The following is a 23,760-nucleotide window of genomic DNA, read 5'->3' on the forward strand; positions in this document are numbered from 1 at the left end:
CGACCATTATTTTCCCGTGGCAACTACCTAGCCACGCTCACTTGCACCATGGGAGTAGCCACCTTGAATTTTCGTGGCTAAATAGCATAGCCACGAAAATATTACACTTGGGCCACAGTTTTAACCGTGGCCCAAGTGATGATTTGTTGTAGTGAACTCTAATACATCTAGGAACGAAAAAAATATGGCTTACCAGTACCGTGTTTCGAGCTCACTCCCAGTGATTGCATGTTGAAATCAACCATGGAGATAGAGAGGGATGAGAGGGATGAAGCTTGTGTAACCTAAACTGGGGTTTGGGATTAGAGAGAGGGTTTATATATCAGCTGAAATTTTAGTCAAACGATTGAGCGCCTAAAATTTGGTATATGGCCGCGTAAGTGAAATTTCATTTGCCGCTTTTTTGTTTTCGGCATACAATGACATTCATTTAATAGAGGTGTCATCTGTTGAGCGCATCAAATTTAACGAAAACACGCGTTTTCTTTGGAAGACAGTAGTGTGTAATCGTAACATCATATGAGAATTGTTGAGCGATTTCCGCAAGTGCACGGTTTTGCTTGTAGTAATAAAAAGATATCGATTCCACAGGGAACGCTTTTTAATGAAAACTTATTTTAATTCAGTTTGATTCACGTTTTAGGTTTATAATATGAAAAATCGTTAATTGAATTTTGGTTTTGAGATTGATAGAATAAGAATTAGGCTAGAATATGTAGAATGTTAGAAATCAATTCTGTTTTGAGTATGAATTACAAAACAGAAACATTTAGTGTTTAAAATAAGAGATTAATTGTCTTCGTTTGCATTAAGCAAAGAAAAAAACTTTAAACTTTGTATAAATTATAAATTTAATGTAATAACGTAAACTCCTTCAATTAAAGGGCTTTGAACCGCAGAGAATCCTCCTACGGTCGGGTTAGATTGCTACCTTAACCAAATTCATTCTTACTTCCGATAAGCCGACCTAACGATTATATCGATTGTAAGAATGAATTTGCCCAAGTGTTCAACAAAGTTTCCTTGTAAAGATATTGGATTCAACTACGTTTTAATGAAAACACCAGAACTCACTTCCGATCATTTACAAAAGTGCTACATAAAAATTTATTGAATTGCATGAACTTTATTAGATGATGTATGAATTTGATACAAGTTTACAGAGAATAAAAAGCATGGAAGCATTCGAACGACATGAGAGTTCCGGGTCATCAATCCTTTCCTCAAACCTCGTCAGAGAGTTTGTCAGGCTCCAGGGTCGAATCCGCTACTTAATCTTCTCGCTGACTCTTCGGAATAGAGATGGTTCGTCAACTACCAGAATGTAAACTAATATAAACATATCTTAATCTAAATCTAAATTCTACTGTGTTTGTAAGTAATCTAAGAACAATTTGTGTACATCATATTGCTTTTTACAAAATTGAAATCTAAACTCTAACTCTTTTCTGAGTCAGAGTTTCTACATAACTTCTGCACTCTAATCTTACAAATGTCACTCTCATATATTCAACTCTGAATCAACTCTTTATTTATAGATATTGAGGAGTCGTGATTGAAGGTTCGTGTCCGTTGTGAAGAGTCGTATCCGCTGCGAAGAGACGTTTCTATCCACCCAAACGAACGTGTTTCTTGGAATTTAAACATGTGAATGTAGTGCTGCCAGGATTTCTGATCTTACCGAGAATGGAAATTCTCAGCCGAGAATAGGGAAGTAAATTTCAGTCATTCGGAACGCAAGAAGAAGACGCCAAGAAAAGGCGCGTCGCGACCGAGAATCGGGATTCTCGGTCGCGACTCGGAATCTCTACCGAGATTTCGAAATCCCTGCCGAGATTCAGGATTTTTCTCCCGTTTCTGACTTCGTTCTCGTCTCCTCGTATTGGTGTGCTGAATTCTTCGTCTTTTGGCTCTTAACTTAGGGTTTTTCCTTCGTTTTTGACCTGTTTTTGTTCCTATTTGGATTTTACCAAATATTTAGGTACCTTGCATGAAAGAAACATATTCGGACGTAAAAGTACTCTAAATAGATATAAACAGCACGATTTTATAGCAAAACTGATGTAAATATTAATGATATTTTAGGTATATTTTGGGCTTAACAAGAATCGAGCGCGTTTTTTATTACGCATTCAGATGCCATAATGTTAAAATACAGTTACGAAAAATATTCAGACGACACGAAAACAAATGTGTGTCATGTGAAAGGGAAAATGGCATAGTGGTTTCTCACATTTAAACTAGTTTATTTAACCTTATCTAATTATTAAGTTTTGCAACATTACTTAATAAATAAATAAAATACAAAGTTAACTTAATAATATTTAGGGAAAATTACAAATCTGGGTCAAATGGGAAGCCCATTTACATATTAAACCCATTTACTAATTCTACTACATATCTAGACTGATTTTGTGTGACTTTCCAAAAATACCCCTAACCTTCCCACTTCCACCTCTCGCGAATCGCCGCTCCCCACATCTCCTTGGTTATGCGAAAAGTTGCTCCTGCATTAATGATTTCAAGACTTTTGATCTTCTTTTCTTCCTTTAAATTTCACGAAATCTGCACCATTTCGTCAAAATCACAATGAATTTCTCGTTTTCCTCTTTTCATCTCTTGATTCTGCAACTTCCAAACCCTAGAAAACGAAGCCATGATTTTTCATCTTCCTGTTCGTTGCTTGGTTTCTTTCTTCTTGTTACCATCAAAGAAATGGTTTTTCTACGTCATTTCCTTCGTTCTTCCCATGTTATCATATTGTTATTGTCTCTTTTGGGGGTGAAAGGGGCGAAAAATGTAAGTATCTGTTTTTTTTCTGCGTTTTTTCATGAATTCACTTCGCAATCGATGGTTTCGCTAAGCTTTGCGAAGAGAACGAGCCTGGAAGGTGATGATCTACTTCGTGTATTGATGATTTCGCGACGTTCTGCGAAGAGAAAGAGTCTGAAACGTATGGATCTACCTCGCGAATCTATTAGTTCGCGAAGTCTGCGAATAGATCCTCACGTTTCAGACCTCGCAAACTTCGCGAAAGCATCGATATGCGACGTAGATAGTCACATTTCAGACCTCACAGACTTCGCGAAAAAATCGATATGCGAAGTAAAATCACCTCTTCCCCTGCACATTTACATTCGCATGCTTCGCTAATTTTCATTTCGCGAAGCCAAAATCGTCCTTTTTCATAACTAACACGGTTAATTTTTTTTGTAGATGGTTGAATACGTAACATCCCTTTCTGGAAGGCGGCGTACTGGGCTGCAGGGAAGATGATTTTCCTTCCTATATAGGGATGAACTTCCCCAAGATTGACACATTCATTCCTGAAATGATTCGTTAGGAGAGGTTGTGTCAATCTCGGGGTGCACCATGGGACACGTCCATCCCATGGTGCCAATCTTCAAAGTGGACCTAACTTAATCCGGTGCCAATTTTGAAGCGGATGCGTAATCTTGGTACCGGATTAGTTAGTTTCATTTTGAAATGATTAGTTAGTAGAGTTCATTGTGGCAATCTTGTTGTAAATTTTGATAATGTTATGATTTGAATGTTGTTATTGTGGCAATCTTGTTGTAAATTTTGATAATGTTATGATTTTAATGTTCGAACCCGTTGTTGTTTGCCAATTTTTGTTATATACCACTTCGCGTATTAGCTTCAAATCATATCCAGCATTCGCATATGCGAACTAAATTCATCAAGCAAAACAAACTTCAGCTTCGCAGGCTTCGCATATGCGAACTAAATTCATTAAGTAAATCAAAACATTAACTTCGCAGGCTTCGCATATGGGTGAATATGCGAAGTCAGACGGGATGGGGCGAGCTCCGCGTAAATATTGGGGGTATTTTTGGAAAGTCACACAAAATCAGTCTAGATATGTAGTAGAATTAGTAAATGGGTTTAATATGTAAATGGGCTTCCCATTTGACCCAGATTTATAGTTTTCCCTAATATTTATCATTCATAGAAAAAAAATTAGGGTAAAAAAAAATTAACCATAACATTTTAAGGAAATGTATTTAACCTTAACATATGAAAATGGTACAAATTTAAATATAAGGAAAATTACAAAATTATTTCAATTGGGAGCCCCATTTACATATTTAACCCATTTACTTAACCTACTACATATCTATGTTGGAGGAACAAAATTGATAATGTAAATACACACTATAATACAATTCCCCAGTAATTTTCACCTGGTCAGTGACTGACCAAGTGAATTTGGTCAGTCACCGTTAGATTTAAGCTTGTTAAAATCATGTGGTGGAGATTAAATGTATCGTAAGGCTTAGATTCACACATCTTAGATCTAACGTAACTGATCAAATTTACTTGGTCAGGGACTGACCAGGTGAAAACTACCGTACAATTCCCCTCACACCATCTTACAATACAAAGCCTTATTTATAAGCTACTAGTTTTTACGGAATTGAAAAAACAATACACCAAACCTACATGCTTTGACCATAGACTCCATCACACAAATGTTGATTTATTTTTTTCATTTTTCCATATTAGAAATGTGAAAAGATGAACCCAATCCATTAATTATTTCTTTGTCCATTTTTGACTTCCCATACACACAAACATGTGATTGCATTTATTATTTTGTTTTTTGTTTTTTAATTAAAATTAAGTTTAGTTTATTTTTAACAATCTAGACTATTTTTGTGTGACTTTTCCAAAATACCCTTAATATATATATAGCACTTAGAAATTTTTTAGACTTTCGTCTTTCTCCTTCCCGTCTGACTTCGCAGATTTCGCAATATGCGAAGTCTGCAAAGATAATATTTGGTTCAATAGATGATTTTAATTCGCAGATTTCGCAATATGCGAAGTTTGCGATGATAAAAGACGTGTTTTTAAGCATTTTTATTTTCAGAGACTTCACATATTGCGAAATCTGCGAAGTGGTATATGACAAAAAAAGCATAACAAGAAGGGATTCTAATATTAAAATCAAAACATTATCAAAATTTACAACAAGATTGCCACAATAACAACATTAAAATCATAACATTATCAAAATTTACAACAAGATGACCACAATAAAATCCTAACAAATCATTTTAAAGTAAATGTGACCAATCTTGATGGGAATTTCTCCTTGTATCAGAAGGAAAGTCATCTACTCTGCATCCCAGTACACCGCCTTTCTAAAATGGATGTTATATATTCAACCACCTTCAGAAAAATTTAATCGTGTTAGAAAGAAAAAGGACGATTTGGCTTCGCGAAAAAATGATTTCGTGAAGTCTGCGAAGAGAAATGTGCAAGATAGAGGACGTTTTTACTTCGCGAAAAGAGGATTTGACGAAGTCTGCAAGGAGAAATGTGATGATTTTACTTCGCGAAAAGAGATTACGCAGAGTCTGCTAAGGTAAAAATCATGAACATTTCTCCTCGCAGACTTCGCGTAATCCGTTTTTGGGAAGTAAAATTGTCCGTTTCAAGCTCTTTCTCCTCGCAGACCTTCACGAAACCAGATTACGCGAAGTGATTTTCTAGAAAAAACGAAGAGAAAACAGTAGATACTTACATTTTTCCCGCCTTTCACCATTAAAATCGTCAATAATCATATGATAAAAGCAGAAAAACGATGAAAATAACATAGAAAAACGATTTCTTCGATCCGCACAAGAAGAAAGAAACCAAGAGACGAGTAGAAACAGGAAGATGAAGAACCATGGCTTAGTTTTCTAGCAATAGGAAGATGAAGAATCAATAGATGAAGAGATAAAAAAGAGAAAGACATGCTGATAGAGAGAAATGGTGCATATTTCGCAATACAAAGGAAGAGATGAAGATCAAAGGTCTGGGAATCTCCTGGGGAAGATGAAAGACTGGGGTATTCTGGGAAAGTCATACAAAAATAGTCTAGATATGTAGCAGGTTGAGTAAATGGGTCTCCCATTTGACCCAATGTTGAAATTTTCCCTTAAATATATTGTTTTCAAGTAAGATCATTGTATCCTTAAGTTATTGAAAATTAGAAAAAACAGTTTGACTGATATTTAATTGTCACTTCAAACCTTCCAAATATCAATTATCGCTACTAATAAAATTACAAAAATTTTGTAAAAATGGTAAAAACTAAATCTGCCACATATAAGTTAGTCAATTTTTTTTTTGGCGAATTGTCTAAAATTTTATTATGTTATTAACATAGTTACAAAAAAAAAATGTATAAAACCGATTCAATGTATCGACAAACTTGTTTGGAAGGTATGATGTGACATTTAAATAGTAGTCAAACAAATTTTTTCAAAATTTCGAAAGGGCATAGCTAAAATTAATTTTGCTTCGAAATATTAGGGTTAAATTTGTCTAATTTCATAAGCTATGCTAAATCTGCACTTCGCTTGAAAGGTTAGAGTTAAATTAGGTCATTAACCTAATAAATAAATGGATACATCATTTGCTCCTGAACTTGTCCAAAAAGGTTGATACCCCTTGAACTTTCAAATTGTTTCAATAGCTCCCTCAAATTGTTTAAAATATCATGATAGCATCAACCTGCTTAAAATGTAACTAATTAATCATTTGGTTGCAAAAAAAAAAAAAAAAATCTGCATGCGAAAGATGTGTTGCACACACCTTCGAATGTTATTACATAATTCATAAAATAAATTAAAAATAAAGTTCTTACTTGCTCAACCATAGAACTTGCCATCTCTGATATTAGAACCTCATCTTGGTCATTTTACTTTTCCAATGTGCGTGTAACCTTTCTTCCGCATATATTTTTTTTTTTTTGAAACCGAGTGATTAATTGGTTACATTTTAAGCAAGTTGAGAGGGTAATTTTAAAATTTTGTGCAAGCAGAGGAAGTTATCGGAACATTTAATAACTTTTATCATTAAATGCTTAATGTGACAGAAAATAAAATATTTACTTATTCGAAATCTCTAATATAAAAGACTTAGGGGCCGGGTTTCAGAAAAGGGTAAGGGAAACATGAGGTTTCATTCCTTTTGTTGGTGTTTGTTTTATCAATTCAATCATTACATTTAGGCTTAAAGCATTATTTGGCCCCTGATCTACCTAAAATTTTATCATTTGGCCCCTGACCTATTATTTGATCATATTTGGCCCCTGATCCATCCCAAATTGGTGAAATTTCACCTAATTTGGTTTCAAACTTAATCGAATCATTATCTTATTGATAAGTAACGATATTTTGACACTTGAACTTAATAGATTTTAGTTTAGGATTTATTTTTTTTTCTTTTTTTTAATCTAATTAATTATTTCTACATAATGTGCAAAAAAAATCTTTAAGAAATATCATGTTTCAAGTTCAAGTGTCAAAATATCGTTACTTATCAATGAGATAACGATTCCGTTAAATATTCATACAAATTGGGTGAAATTTCACCAAATGGGATAGGTCAAGGGCCAAATGTGACCAAATAATAAGTTAGGGGCCAAATGACACAATTTTGGATAGATCAGGGGCCAAATAATGCTTTAAGCCTTACATTTACCCTCTTTTAATTTTGGGTTTATCCCTAACTCCTCTAATTCCATTCCCCCAACGACCCCCTAAGGTTTTCCATTCCATTTCCCCTCTCACTAATCTGTACATCTACTCTACGTATAGAATTTCATTTTAGTCTCTATTTTGTTTTTAATTTTTATTTTGGTCCATATATTTATTTTTTACTTTTTTAATCCTTAGATTAATTTCACTTTTGATCCTTATATTTATATATTATTTATTTATTTATTTATTCTCACAAAATATTTTTGACTAATTTTTACTTTTTGATTTTGATCCTTATATTTATTTATTTGTATTTTTTATCCCTAGACTAATCTCACTTTTGATCCTTATACTTATTTGTTTTTACTTTTTTATCCTGAAAAATAATTTTGACAAATATTTTTATTTTATCATATTATTCGGTTTTGGTATTTATTTTTAATTATTTTAAAATTATTATTTTCTTTTTAAAATAGAATATTTGTGCATTTTCTTTAATTTATTTTATTGCAATTTCTTCAGTTTCATCTTCTTTTGATTTTAACGGTTGAATAAATTGATTTTCATTCTTATATTTATATGTGATTAATTTATTAATATAGACACATGTATATATAGAAATTATTATTAAAAACAAAATTTTAGTTTATTAACTCATTTGAACCAAACAGCCACAAAGGGAATAATTAGTACATCATTCCCTTTGTGGAACTGAAACAAACATAGAAGGGAATTCATGGTCATTCCATTCCTTTCTCCTTGTTTCCCTTTCTTGATTCCATTCCGTTACCCATGTACGAACCAAACGTCCCCTTAATATATTACGAGTCAAACCAACCTTAATTCATCACCATTGAAAATTATGTTTATATAAAGTGATCCAATATTGGAGGAAATTAATTAATCAACATAAAGAAAAATGGAGGTTAAAATTATTTCCAACACCAAGGAATGCATCAAACCTTGTTCACCAACACCATCTCACCTCAAAACATACAAGATCTCTCTTTTGGATCAATTTATGCCTCCTGTCTATTTCTCCATTGCCTTTTTCTATCCCAACAACAATGATTCCATAGTCTCCCAAAGATCATCTCTGAAAGATTCGTTATCAAAAATTCTATCCAATTTCTACCATCTTGCTGGGAAGATCAAAGACTATGTTTCCATTGATTGTAATGATGAAGGAGCATATTTCACAGAGGCCACAGCTAACATATCTATGTCTGAATATCTCACCCAACATGATCCAAATTTATCCCTAATAAGGACTTTATCAAGTTCACATCTAGTAGTCCTATGTTTCACAAATCCGGATAATTGTGCATATGTGCACGCTTGTGAATATAGATGAACTGTTGAGATAATGACAATTAGAGTGGATGTGATATAAAGTCTAGGATAAAGCATACCGTTTTTTAATTAAATTAAATTTTGGGAAAGCCTCGATTAAGCCATATAAGCAAAAGAAGGAGGGGTAGAAAAAGCAAAACAACCTTTGGGAAAGCCTCGATAGTTGCAAAAAATACCTCCCGCTCCTGCCTGGCTAGGTGTGTAAAAGAAGAGCCGTCCACATTGACTTTAACCCAGTCCGGAGGAGGTTTAAGCCAATGGACCAGAATAATGTTGGGAGTAAGAGGCAGCCTAGGAGAAGCCAGAAGATGGGATAAGATAATAGCATCTCTCCGCGAAGAGTAAAAACCTTTAGAAGTGGTAAAGGACTCTCGAATCAATCGAAAGAGGGTGACCTTCGAGTGCTGAATAGAAGGAGAAACTTCCTTAAAGATTGTTTCATTCCTGCAATGCCAGATTAACCAGATGTAAGTGACAGTGGCAACACGCCAGATCATCGACACTTGTGAGCCAAAAAGAATGCTACGAAGAGTGCTGAAGAAGTGGATAAATTGGGAATGACGAGGCAAAGAGCAGTCAAAATAAATCTCAAGGGCCCTCCAAAGAGAATCTGCAAAAGAACAACTAATGAATAAGTGTTTAATAGACTCAACATCCCTACCATATAGAACACAACGAGAGGCAATGGAGAATCCTAGACGTTGCAGGAGGTCGTGAGTCGGAACACAACCATGCAAAACTCTCCAGAAAGTGAAGGAATGAGAAGGGGGAGTGTGAGCATTCCAAACAAATTTATACCAGTCCACCGAGGAGGAACTAGGACTGATAACCAAATAGTACTCTTTGGTAGTGAAAATACCCTTCGTAGAGGGCTGCCAAGCGCAAAAATCAATATCATCTCTACCCGGTGAATAAATCGAATACTGTCTTGAACAACCGAAGGCAGAGTACCTAAGTCAAGCCACTTCGAATTTACGAAAAAATCATTAACAGAATTATAGCGAGAACTCTTATCCTGATGATCATGACCCAATCTGTCCGCCACCGATGGAATGAATGATCCACCCATCTGCCCAAAAATTGAGCGTTGAAGACTGGCCAATCCACCAAAAGGTCTGGTCCCAAATGGATGAATAAACAAAATTACAAGAAGACCAAATCGAGGAAGGAGCAATGGTAGCTTTACGCAAACCAGAGACATGCAGAAATCTAGACTTCATTAGAGAAATAGATAGATTGGTGCCTTGAATTAATTCCCAACACATCTTACCCTAGAGAGCCTAGCTAAAGATCCTAAAGTCCTTAATGCCCAAACCTCCACCATCCAAACTTTTGCAACAAGTCTGCCAGGAACCGTGATTAGCTTCCTGTGATCAATACAACTCGTCCAAAGGAAATTTCTAATCAACAGTCCTACTGGCCATTTATAGATTAAGAATGAGTGAACTAGAGAACCAGTAATAACAGACTTAATTAGAGTTAAACGCCCTGCAAAGGAGAGAGAGCTACCTTTCCACTTGCTAAATTGAGAGAGAAATTTGTCTGCAAGGTTGCTGAGATGACGAGCCCTTAGAGCTCCTTTAAATAGAGGAACTCCTAAATAACTGAAAGGGAGAGACTCCAAACGGATGCCAAGACAATGAGCAAGATGAACCCTCCTCGGAGGTCTCACCTGAGAACAAAAAAAGACAGCAGATTTGTCCCAACTAACCTACTGACCGGAGATCTGTCCATAGAGTAGGAAGAAATCCTTGAGTGTATGCAAGTTGCTCAAGGATGCCACTCCAAAAATGAGCATGTCATCAGCAAAAAGAAGATGAGAGGGAAAAGAATTTTCTCTAGAATAATACATAGGAGAATAAGTACCCTCATTCACCATCTTAGCAATCCAACGAGAGAAAAAATCCTCATAAATGTCAAACAGAAGAGGAGAGAGGGGGTCCCCTTGTCTAACCCCTCTAGAACAAAAAAAGTAACCCTTTGGAGAACCATTAATCATCACAGAAATACGAGCAGATGTCAGAATGTTTAGGATCCAATCCCTGAAAGTGAGAGAAAAACCAAAGAAATGCAACAGCTAAGAGGAAGTTCCAATCTAGAGTATCAAAAGCCTTACGAATATCAATTTTTAAGGCCATGTGTCCACCAAAACGTTTTCTGTCAAGCATATTAACTCCCTCAGAAGCTAAGGCAATGCACTGATGAATGCTTCTACCTTTAAGGAAACCATACTGGTTGGGAGAGACAATCCTTGCTGCAATAACTGCAAGGCGATCTGCAGGAATTTTTTAGATGATTTTGAAACCAAAGTTACTCATCATAATTGGACGAAAATTCTCAATTCTGTCAGCTTCAGCAACTTTAGGAATTAGAGCCATACTACTAGAGTTTAAACCAGGCAGGATGCAACCATGATCAAAGAAAGCCTGAACCATATTGCAAACATCCTTCCTACAATATCCCAAAAGAAACGATAAAAAGTTCCCCCAAAATCATCAGGGCTAGGGGCACTGTCAGGATCCATGGAAAAGACAGTGTCTTTAATAGCTTCAATGGAAGGTTTAGAAATTAATTCCTCATTTTCCAAAGAAGTTACTAAGTTAGGAATTACCTCATTAATTAGAGAAAGATCAATATGTTCTCTAGAACTACGGAAGAGAATAGAGAAATACTCAATTACATGATCAGATAATCTTACCGTGTGTCAGAAGTGGGACCCCCATCGTCGATCCTTAAATGATGAATGTCGGCCCATGTCTTTCTAACTCTAGCAGACCTTTGGAAAAAACTAGTGTTCCTATCCCCCTCTTTAAGCCACTTAAAATGGATTTTCTCTCTGTACATCATCTCTTGCCGAAGAAGTTGTAAATCAAGGTTGGAGCAGGCTGCAGAAGCAGCACTATTCAACTCCGGAGAATCTCCTTGCTCTGAAATTTGCTTTTGAATATCTGTAAGATGAACTTCTGCCAGGTGGATATTAGAATCAATTCTTCCAAACACATTTTTATTCCAATCCCTGAGAATAGGATTAAGAGTGCGAAGTTTCTGACATAATAGTTGTGCAGGAGGGAGAGAGATGTGGGATGTTGTCTAGTGATTAGCAATTACCCCCTTTAAAGAATCATTAGTGGTCCACATGGCATGGAATCTGAACCTAGCTATCCTTGGTTCCCCAATTCTTCATTGAAGGAGCATCAGGCAATGATCAGAACTATATCTTTCCAAAGTCGTGCAAGAGATAAAGTCCCAAGAATCTAAAAAGCCCTCTGACACCAAAGCTCTATCCAGGCGAAATTCAACATGAGCTGGCCCATGTCAACCATTGGACCAAGTAAACCTCTGACCCAAAGTATCAATATCAATAAGATCACAATCATCAATAAAATTCCTGAATTCCCTGCAGGATCCAGTAGCATGAGGGGAACCAAGCTTCTCATGAGAGCCCGCAATAGCATTGAAATCCCCAAACACCAACCAATTATTATGGGGAAAGGCACACCTATAAAGAGAAGACCACAACTCCCTTCTTTCCGAAGCTAGGTTACTACCATAGACAAAAGAAAGTAGAAAAGATTTACCACTCAGTTGGTGTTGAACAGTAACATGTTGGACATGAGAAGAATGAAGAGAAAGAGAAGAAGCATCCCTAGAAAGAAACGAAAGAGTCGATGAATCCTTATCATTCCAGGAAAAGAGAGATAGACCCAGAGATCTCCAAAACCGATCAGAAGTGTCAATAAAACAAACAAAAGGTTCTGCAAGACACAAAAAATCAGGACGATGTTGCTGGCACAGAAGCTTCAGGGCTCGTTTAGTGCGATCATTACCGATGCCCCTACAATTCCAAAATAACACAATCATTAAAACCGCACAGGCGGCTTGCTATGCCGTTTACCACTGCCCTCAAGGGGAATGCTGTTATCTTTGTGCTTCTTCCTTTTCTGGATTTTAGACCAAGTCTTTTCCTCTGGATCATTAACCACCTGCATGTTGTCACTGTTTTCTGAATGCTCAATGATTTGCAATTTGGGAAATTCAAAAACTTGAGGATTGGGGTGAGAGGTTTGCCAACCCAAGATTCCCAGCTCTTTATCAAATTGATAAGATGGAAAGCCAAGAGAATGAGAGGCAGGGGCTGTGCCAGAATCAGAATCAAGAACCGACTCACTCATCTTGACTGAACTATGAAGTTGTTAAGCCCAAAATATACCTAAAATATCATTAATATTTACATCAGTTTTGCTATGAAATCGTGCTATTTATATCTATTTAGAGTACTTTTATGTCCGAATATGTTTCTTTCATGCAAGGTACCTAAATATTTGGTAAAATCCAAATAGGAACGAAAACAGGTCAAAAATGAAGGAAAAACCCTAAGTTACGAGCCAAAAGATGAGGAAATTCAGCGCAGTGATACGAGGAAGATGGGAAGCGGCGGACTCGGGAAAAAGATCCCGTGTAATCTCGGTCGCGACACGCTAAATCCGAGCACTTCTCTTTTGCGTGCCGAAGACTTAAAAAACTGCTCCCTAATCTCAGCAGAGATTCCATGATCTCGGTAGGATCAGCAGGTCTTCCAGCATCAATTTCACATGTTTTATTTCAAAGAATCATGTCTGTTCGGGTGGATAGAAACGTCTCTTCACAACAGACACGACCCTTAAACACGACTCTTCAACATCTATAAATAAAGAGTTGATTTCAGAGTTAGAGAGATTTAGATTAATTAAGATTAAGTGTAGAATTTATGCAGAAATTCTGAGTCAAAACGATTCAGAGTTAGATTTCTTTCTTGTAAAAGCAATCTGATGTACACAAATTGTTCTTAGATTACTTACAAACACAGTAGCAATTAGATTTAGATTAAGATCTGCTCGAAGACTAGTTTACATTTCGATAGAAGAAACATCATCTCTATTCCGAAGTGAGAAGATCAAACAGCGGATGAAACCCCGGAGCCTGACAAACTCTAATGAGGTTTGAGGAAAGGATTGACAACCCAGAACTCTATTGTCGTTTCGAATGCTTTTATGTTTTATGTTCTCTGTAAACTTGTATCAATTCATAATTCATCTAATAAAAGTTCATGCAATTCATTATATTTTTATGTAGTTACTTTGGTAATTAATTCAAAGTAAGATTCTGCTATTTTCATTAAAACGAATTTAATTCACATCTTTACAAGGAAACTTTGTTGAACACTTGAACAAGTTCGTATTTATGGACGATATGATCATTGGGTCGGCTTATTAGAAATAAGTATAAACTTGGTTAAGGTAGAAATCTACTCAACATCAGGGGGATTCTCTATGGTTCAAGGCCTTCTAATTGAAAGAATTTACATTTATTACATACTTATAATTTTTACAAAGTTTAAAGTTGATATCTTTGCTTAATGCAAACGAGTTCAACACATCTCTTATTTTAAACGCTAAATGTTTCTATCTTGTAATCTAATCTCAAGACATAATTTATTTCTAACATTCTGACATATATTCTAATCTGATTCTTATTTATTCAATCTCAAATCCAACTGAATTAACGATTATCTATTAAATAAACCTAAAGACGTATTTAAACTATATCAAAATAAGTTTTTGTGAAAAAACGTTCCCTGTGGGATCGATATCTTTTTATTACTACAAGCGAAACCGTGCAATTACGGAAATCGCTCAACAAAAGTACCATCTGTAAGTCACAGTTATTAGGTATTTTAGACTCTCCTTTGGCAGGAGCCCCTTTAGAGGATTCACCAGTATCAATGTGAACTTGTGGCTTCTCTTTCCAAATCCGAGTAACAGACCTACCTCGGGGCTCGGGAGATCCCATCTTTTGCTTCCCATTTCTTTGCTTTATGTCAACATGTTCTTCACGACGAAGGTTCCTCCTACAAGCTCCAGCAGAATGACCAATGGAATGGAAAATGGAGCATAAGGCAGAAAGCCTTTCATACTCAATGGAAATCCAATGCATTGAGGTGTCGGTATCCACCCTTAGTTTGTATTGAAGCTCCTTAGAAAGCTCCACATCAATCAAGATACGAGCATAATGATCCATTTCACCCTCCACAGTATTCTTGTCAAAACGAAGGGGCACCCCAATCGCCCTTGCAATGCTTGCCATGATCTGCTTATCCTAGAATTCCCAAGGAAGATTGTAGAATCGGACCAAAACTTGAGCAGATGTGGATTTGTGAGAGTCCGGATTAAATCCCAGGCTCCAAGGAAAGAAACGCATAATCCCAGGCCTAAGACCAATGGCACCACGACTCCAAATAGATTGGAGAGCCTCTGCGGACGAAAGAATGATGTGGTAAAAACCTCTACCCAGAGAAATAAAATTCCAGTTAGGAGAACAACCCCAAATATAATTTATAATTTAGTATTATTTATATATAATTTATCATTATTTATTATAATTATAATTACTTATATATAAAATTTATCATTATATATAGGGAAAAGTACAAAAATAAACCTTGCGGTTTGGCCCATTTTCAAACATAGCCTTGAGGTTTATTCCGTTAGCAAACACAGATCAAATTGACTAACAATATTAAAAAAAAGTCAATAGTCAAAGGGAAAAGAGTGAATTTTATCCTTATATTTATTTATTTTATAAATTAACCCCCTTATTATCTAATTATCACAAATAAACCCTAAAATAAAAAATAAAAATCAAATACACAATTTTCTCCATCTCTTTTTAATTTTTAATTACACACGTAATTCGAGAGGTTGTATATCTCAAACGAGTATACAACGTTTGAGTTCTCAATTGTATGCTGGTCGCATGAACTATTGTTGAGCGATTTCCGCAAGTGCACGGTATACGCTTGTAGTAATAAAAGATATCGATCCCACATGGAACGTTTTTTTAACAAAAACTTATTTTGAATCGGTTAAATTTACTTATAAGATTTATAGTAAGGAAAATCGTTAAATCGGTTTTGGTTTTGAATCTGTTAGAATAAGAATTAGATTAGAGTATGAAAATGTTAGAAAATATTCTGATTTAAGAATGAATTTGCAAGACAGGAACGCTTAGTACTTTTTAGAAAAGTAAACAAATGTATTTGTTTGCATTAAGCAAAGAACACAACTTTAAACTTTGTATGAATTATAAAGATGAAATAAATGATGGAACCTCTAATTTTTAGGCTTTGAACGCAACAATCCTCCTAACTGGTTTAGATTGCTTCCTTAACCAAATTAAAACTCTACCGAGATAATAATTTGTCTAAGTGTTCAACAAAGTTTCCTTGTAAAGATTTTGAATTAAATACATTTTAATGAAAACACCAGCATCAATCCACTTCGGATCCTTTACCAAAGTGCTGCATAAAAATTTATCGAATAGAACAGACTTTATTAGATGAAATATAAATTGATACAAGTTTACAGAGAACATGGAGCATGGAAACATTCGACGACTTGCAAGTGAACGGGTTGTCAATCCTTTCCTTGGGTTTCGTTAGAGTTTGTTAGGCTCAGGGGCGGATCCTCTACTCAATCTTCTCGTTGAATCTTCGTAATAGAGACGGGGTCTGTCCACTACCAAAATGAAAACTAAATTGGAACAATGTCTAAACGTTACTGAATTTGTTATTATTGAATAAACAATGTGTGTACATCATATTATTTTGAACAGAAATGAAATCTAAACTCTGACTCATTTCCGAGTCAGAGTTTCTGCATAACTCTTGCACTAATCTTAAAATCTAACTCTCTCATTATTCCCTTCAACTCTCAAATCAACTCTTTATTTATAGATGTTGAAGAGTCGTGATTGAAGTGTCGTGTCCGTTGTGAAGGATCGTATCCGTTGCGAAAGGACGTCTTTATCCACCCGAACGAACGCGTTTCGTCGAAAACGAAAGTGTGTAATTTGGCTTCTACAGATTTCTGCTCTTACCGAGAATATTTAATTCTTGGCCGAGAATGGGGGAGCATCAATTTGGTCTTCGAACGAAGGGAAGGAGAAGCTGAAGGGAGCGTGTCGCGGTCGCGGCATGGAACTTTTCCGCGTCTTTGGCTTTCATTCTCGTCCTCGATTTGGCGTTATTAATTTTCGTCGTCTTTGACTCCTTTTGTAGGGTTTTTCTTCTATTTTTGATCCTTTTTCACTCCTATTTGGATGTTACCAAATATTTATGTACCTTGAATGAAAGAAACATATTCGAGAGTAAAAGTATTCTAAACAGATATAAACAGCATAAATTCATAGCAATATTGATGTAATTATTGATGATATTTTAGGTATATTTTGGGCTTAACAAATCTCCACACTTAATCTTTTGCTAGTCCCGAGCAAAATTTCACTGAATTTATTCTTTAACTAACCTCGTTATTGAAAATAAAACATATATCTCTGTATTACCTTTTGAATTAGTTAAGCCAAAAAGACTTACTTCGCATGGCAAATTTATACGCAAAACATCAAACTAACTTAGTATAAATACGATATATCATTCGTCTTGTATTTTCAATTTTGAATTGAAGCATTCGGGACGATATAAGCACGCATGTTATTGAGTCTTTTGTCTCAAGGTATTTCAAAGCACAAAATTTCCTTTCCCAAACCTAAACTAATATATGAGATATATTGTATATTTAAATAAGTACTTAGGATTAATTTATTTGCTTAGTTACGCCCGAGATAAGGGTGGTCTTGATCGTAACTTTTATACGTATGTTATTGCTTAGTGTTCGCTTAAGAGGTACCGACTATGCCATGGGTGGACGCAATCGTTACTTTAACCTTAAACACGCTTATTTTTTTGTTTTAACGTTCCTTCCATACCTCGATTGTGATAAGGGTGGTCGCAACCGTGGCCAAAAGTAAACGGTACTTAATTTTCTTCACTTTCATACCTCGATTGTGATAAGGTTGGTCTCAATCGTGGCCAAAAGTTAAGAAGTCAACTAATGAATTAATTAATATGAATTATAAAATTTAAATTGTAAATTGGGAAAAAGAAAGATAGCACATTCATCCTATATTGACTTAAGATTCAACATGTATTATGGCTAAAGTTTCCTTAAAAACTTTAATTGGTGTTAATGTAAGACGAAATCAAACCAAGCGAAAAATTGTTAGTTCAATTTAATGCCTATAAACCTAATTGAAAATTTAAAATAAGATTTATTGTATCATGAATTGCATGATATAAAATAGAGATTAAAAATAAAGAATTTTATTTAACTAAAATACATTCACTCGAGACAATTTTACTTAAAATCGTATCGGAGATTTGTGAAAAATTTGAAAAATATTACCCGTATAGAAATATTTTTTCTAACGATAACGATATCTTAAACAAATAATCATACTATCTTATGATTAATTTATAAATATATGAAAAATGACAAGTTTATAAAAATAGTGTAAAAATAAAATGTGTTGCAATATATGTTGCATTTGCATAAAAATTATTCGTTGCATTTGTTATATGTGCTAAAAATGATATATGTATATCTCCTCCCACACTTAAATTGGACCATGTCCTCATTGGTGCAAAAATCGAGTGATCATGAAAAATAAGCACGAAAGAAAGCATACGAAATAAAGATAGAATATTAGCAAATTAAAAGCATTCAACAAAAAGTAAAAATTGAAAAGTGTACCAAACATATTAAAAATAAATATTGTACCAAATTTTAACAAGAGAAAAATAAAAATAAAGAAAACAACCTATGCATGAGGTGGGGAATCCGGAGGTGTAGGTGAAGTCTCCACATTTCGGCGTCGAAAAAATGAAAGCATCCGAGACCGAGTAGACCTATGCTCACGCTTCAAAAGGTTGAGGTTGTCATGCATCACCATGTTGTTTTCTACCAAATCATCATCACTCCAAGGAACATCAATGGTACCCTTGGTACCTAGAATTATTCCACAGATTATATTGCCGAACCCAATCTTTTTATCCTTGGATCGAGAAGCGGCGACAAGACCCTCCATCAGAATCTTTGAAGAATCCACTGAATTTCCCTGGAATATATCTCCAAGAACATAAAGATCTGTGTCACGGACCACACTACTAAATGTGCGATCGAATAAACTGTGACACAAAAATTTGTGCAAATACAGCATGGAATTGGACTGAAAGGAATGATTATAGGCGAGTCTAGGATTGAAACGCCAAAAACCGGTAAGCATTTTCCAAATATCCGTGGACGTCATGTCTTTTCCAGGATGACGTTTGATGGTATCCTTCAGAGGAAAACCAAACCAAGCATGCAACTCGGGATAGCCGAAAGTGAAGATTTCACCATCTCGACGAAAACTGAGACGTACCCGCCGTTTATTGACAAAACGAACGGTACAAAAGAATTCGAGAATCCAATCGCCAATGATTGAAAATCGCATTTTGGCGAATTTTGTCCACTCTAAACGTTCCAAATAGCGACTCATGTCATCGCTAATGCCAAGTTGAGTGTTCAGAAAGTCATCCATATACAACATTCCAGTGAAGAATTTGTAACGGAGCCTCCAGTAACGCCTACCTTCGTCGTGATTGAAGATAGGAAAATGAGCCCCATACCGTTTGGATAAGTCTGGGCGTTTGGTGTTTGAAACAGTATTGTGCTTAGAGGTTTTGTGTTTAGTAGGCATGGTGTAGAAATAAAGAAACAAGGTTTCTGTTACTTAGTGAAAAATGGTGTTTGAAGAAAATCAGAAATTTGATCTGACAAAGATGAAAAAGATCTGTAACAGAACCAAGATCCTTATGGATGAATTTATAAGATCGTAGGACGAAACGAGGTGTTGTTTTGATGCGAAAAGGCATAAAATTACACCCTTCGAAATTGAAGAAACTTAAGGTTTCGTTTATGAAAGGGTTTGTCTGCAGGTTGAAGATGAATCAGGCCTGATAGTGCAGGAATAACGCGTGTCGCGACCGAGAATTCCAAATTCTCGGTCGCGACACGCTGATTTCCTTGCGGAAATCAAGCGTCGTAACCCATTTTCTGATTCACGGTAGAGAATTAATTATTCTCGGTAAGTTCAGAAGAAGAAAAAAAAAACCTAACCTATTTGGACAACTCTGAAAAAGAGGATTCTCGGCTAAGAATTCCAAATTCTCGGCAGAGAATTGCCTGAAACTTCAATTTCGGTCTAATTTCCTAAAATCAAATCTAAAATCATAAAGTAAACACATTTTATGCATGTAAATCATAACATTAAGTCATCTAATCATAAAAATGGCATTTTTAAGAAAAAAATAAAATAAAATAAAAATGAAATAAAATAAAATAAAATAAAATGAACAAAACAAAAAAAAAAACTAAATAAACGAAATGATTTATACGTCAGATAATCTTGTTACGAACTCAATTCCTATTTGTGAAATATTTTCGTAATAGATTTTACATCGATTACCATTAACTTTGAAACGAACCCCGTTAGGACCTTCCAGTTCTAAAGAACCATAATCGAATGTTTTGATGACTAAATACGGTCCTATCCATCTGGACTTAAGTTTTCCTGGAAATAAACAAAGTCGTGAATTGAATAACAACACTTTATCCCCAACATTAAAGTGTTTGACTTTAATTTTGGCATCGTGCCATTTTTTAATTTTTTCTTTATAAATCTTTGCATTTTCGTAAGATAGATGGCGTAACTCATCTAACTCATTTAAATCGAGCAAACGTTTTTTACCTGCTTGTCGTAAATCAAAGTTAAGTTCCCTAATAGCCCAATAGGCTTTATGTTCTAATTCGACTGGCAGATGACATGCCTTCCCATACACTAAGCGGTATGGAGTCATTCCTATTGGTGTTTTGAATGCAGTACGGTATGCCCATAATGCATTATTTAGTTTACAAGACCAATCTTTTCTTGAAGATGAAACTGTTTTCTTTAGAATCCATTTGAGTTCTCTATTTGATATCTCCGCCTGACCATTTGACTGAGGATGGTATGGCGTAGACACGCGGTGGCGTACTCCATATTTTTTCATAAGCGTTTCAAAACTTCTGTTTATAAAATGGGTACCGCCATCACCAACGATGACTCTAGGACAACCAAATCTACAAAATATATCGTCAAGAAAATTAATGACTACTTTAGAATCGTTCGTCGGGGTTGCAATTGCTTCAACCCACTTTGAAACATAATCAACGGCAACTAATATGTAAGTTTTACCAAAAGAAGGGGGAAAAGGTCCCATGAAATCTATTCCCCACATATCGAAGACTTCAACTTCTAATATGGTTGTGAGGGGCATCTCATCTTTCCTTCCTAGATTTCCTGTTCTTTGGCACTTATCACAACGAGTAATAAATGAACGGACGTCTTTAAACATCGTAGGCCAAAAGAAACCACATTCAAATATTCTAGCTACTGTCTTGCTAACTCCATTATGTCCTCCATAAGAGCTAGAATGGCATTCCGACATTATGGATTCATATTCATTTTCACTAACGCATCTCCTAATTATCCTGTCACCACAAGTCTTAAACAAAAAAGGATCTTCCCAAAAATACTGTTTAATGTCAAAGAAAAATTTCTTCTTTTGTTGGAAAGTTAATCCTTCCGGAGCAATATTGGCTGCAAGATAATTTGCAATATCCGCATACCATGGTGACATGACACTTTTCATTTGATAGAGATGTTCATCAGGGAAATCATCTCGTATACCGTTAGTTTCACCTATATGACCGTTTTCATCTTCAAGTCTCGATAGATGATCAGCGACAAGGTTTTCTACTCCCTTTTTGTCTTTTATTTCTATATCAAATTCTTGTAACAATAAAACCCATCTAATGAGATGTGGTTTTGCATCCTTTTTAGCAAATAGATATCTTAATGCTGCATGATCAGTATAAATAATAACTTTCGAACCTAACAAGTATGACCTAAACTTATCACATGCAAAAACTACAGCTAACATTTCTTTCTCAGTTGTGGTGTAGTTTAATTGTGCACCGGACAGTGTGTGACTTGCATAATAAATGATATGAAGTTTCTTATCCTTCCTTTGACCTAAAACACATCCGACAGCTAAATCACTTGCATCACACATAATTTCAAAGGGTAAATCCCAATCGGGTTTAGCAATAATAGGTGCACTGACTAAAGCTGTTTTCAATGTTTCGAAAGCTTTAACGCAATCTTCATTTAAATCAAAGGTTGAATCTTTCATGAGTAGATTAGTGAGTGGTTTGGAAATTACAGAAAAATTCTTGATAAATCTTCTGTAAAAACCGGCATGTCCTAAAAATGATCTTACTCTCTTAACAGTAGTTGGAGGGGGTAATTTTTCTATTACTGAAGTTTTTGCTCTATCCACTTCTAATCCTTTTTCAGATATTTTGTGACCTAAAACAATTCCTTCGTCAACCATGAAATGACATTTTTCCCAGTTTAATACCAAATTTGTTTCTTCACACCTAGACAAAACTTTATCCAAGTTTTTTAGGAACGAATCAAAAGAATCTCCATAAACTGAAAAATCATCCATAAAAACTTCCATGATATCTTCAATGAAATCATTAAAAATCGCAGTCATACAACGTTGAAATGTTGCAGGTGCGTTACATAGACCAAAGGGCATTCTCCTATATGCAAATGTTCCGTAAGGACATGTGAAGGTCGTTTTATCTTGGTCATCCGGGTAAATATATATTTGAAAGAATCCGGAGTAACCGTCTAGAAAACAGTAGAAAGCATGACCAGCTATCCTTTCGATCATTTGATCAATGAAAGGTAGAGGAAAATGATCTTTCCTAGTTGCTTTATTTAGGTTCCTATAGTCTATACAAACCCTCCAACCAGTGGTGGTTCGTGTAGGTATTAATTCGCCTTCTTCATTCCTTACAACTGTTATGCCTCCCTTTTTTGGTACACAATGGATTGGACTAACCCATTCACTATCCGAAATAGGGTAGATGATTCCATTGTCCAGAAGTTTAGTAATCTCATTTTTTACTACTTCCTTCATATTCGGATTTAGGCGTGTTTGCCTATCCGCTTTAGGTGGCTTATCTTCTTCTAAGTGAATTCTATGCATTACAATACTCGGATTAATACATTTTAAGTCTGAAATTTGCCAACCCATACTTCCTATCCTATTTCTAACAACTTCTTTCAATTTCTCTTCTTGAACCTGTGTTAACTTGTTAGAGATAATTATAGGTAGAGAATCGCCTTCGCCTAAGAAAGCGTACCTCAAATGACTTAGTAATTCTTTAAGTTCTAATTTAGGTGGAACTATAATCGAAGGCGGAACCGGTCCATCTTCTCGAATCAAAGGTTCTGGGTCCTTATCTTCTAGTTCCTCACTCATTATAGGTTCTATTATTTCTTCTTTTTGAACAATGTCATTGACACATTCTTTAATCAAATCAAGTTTCACACAAGCGAAATCTTCCATAGGATATTTCATCGCTTGGTTCATATCAAACTCAATCTTATCATCTCCTATTCGTAAAACTACTTTCCCTTCCGACACATCAACTAGAGCACGTCTCGTGTTCATGAACGGTCTACCAAAGATTAGCGGACAATTAACGTCATAAGCAAAATCTAAAATAACGAAATCGGTAGGAAAAATAAATTTGTCAACTTTAACTAAAACATCCTCAATTATACCGTATGGTCTTTTAGTGGTTTGATCCGCTAATTGCAAAACCATATTGGTACGTTTGATATCTTCTTCTAAGCCTAACTTATTAAAAATAGATAATGGCATCAAGTTAATGCTTGCTCCTAAATCACAGAAACAACTGGGAAATTCAATATCTCCCAATTTACACGGAATGGTAAAACATCCGGGATCTTTGAGTTTTGTGGGCAAATTACTGGACACAATTGAACTGCAATCTTCAGTTAGTGAAATGGATGAAATTCCTTCCCAACTGATTTTTTTTTGAAATTAAATCTTTGAGGAATTTACCATAAT

This window comes from Euphorbia lathyris, chromosome 5 (assembly GCF_963576675.1).
Source record: "Euphorbia lathyris chromosome 5, ddEupLath1.1, whole genome shotgun sequence".
In the NCBI taxonomy this organism is placed as follows: domain Eukaryota; kingdom Viridiplantae; phylum Streptophyta; class Magnoliopsida; order Malpighiales; family Euphorbiaceae; genus Euphorbia; species Euphorbia lathyris.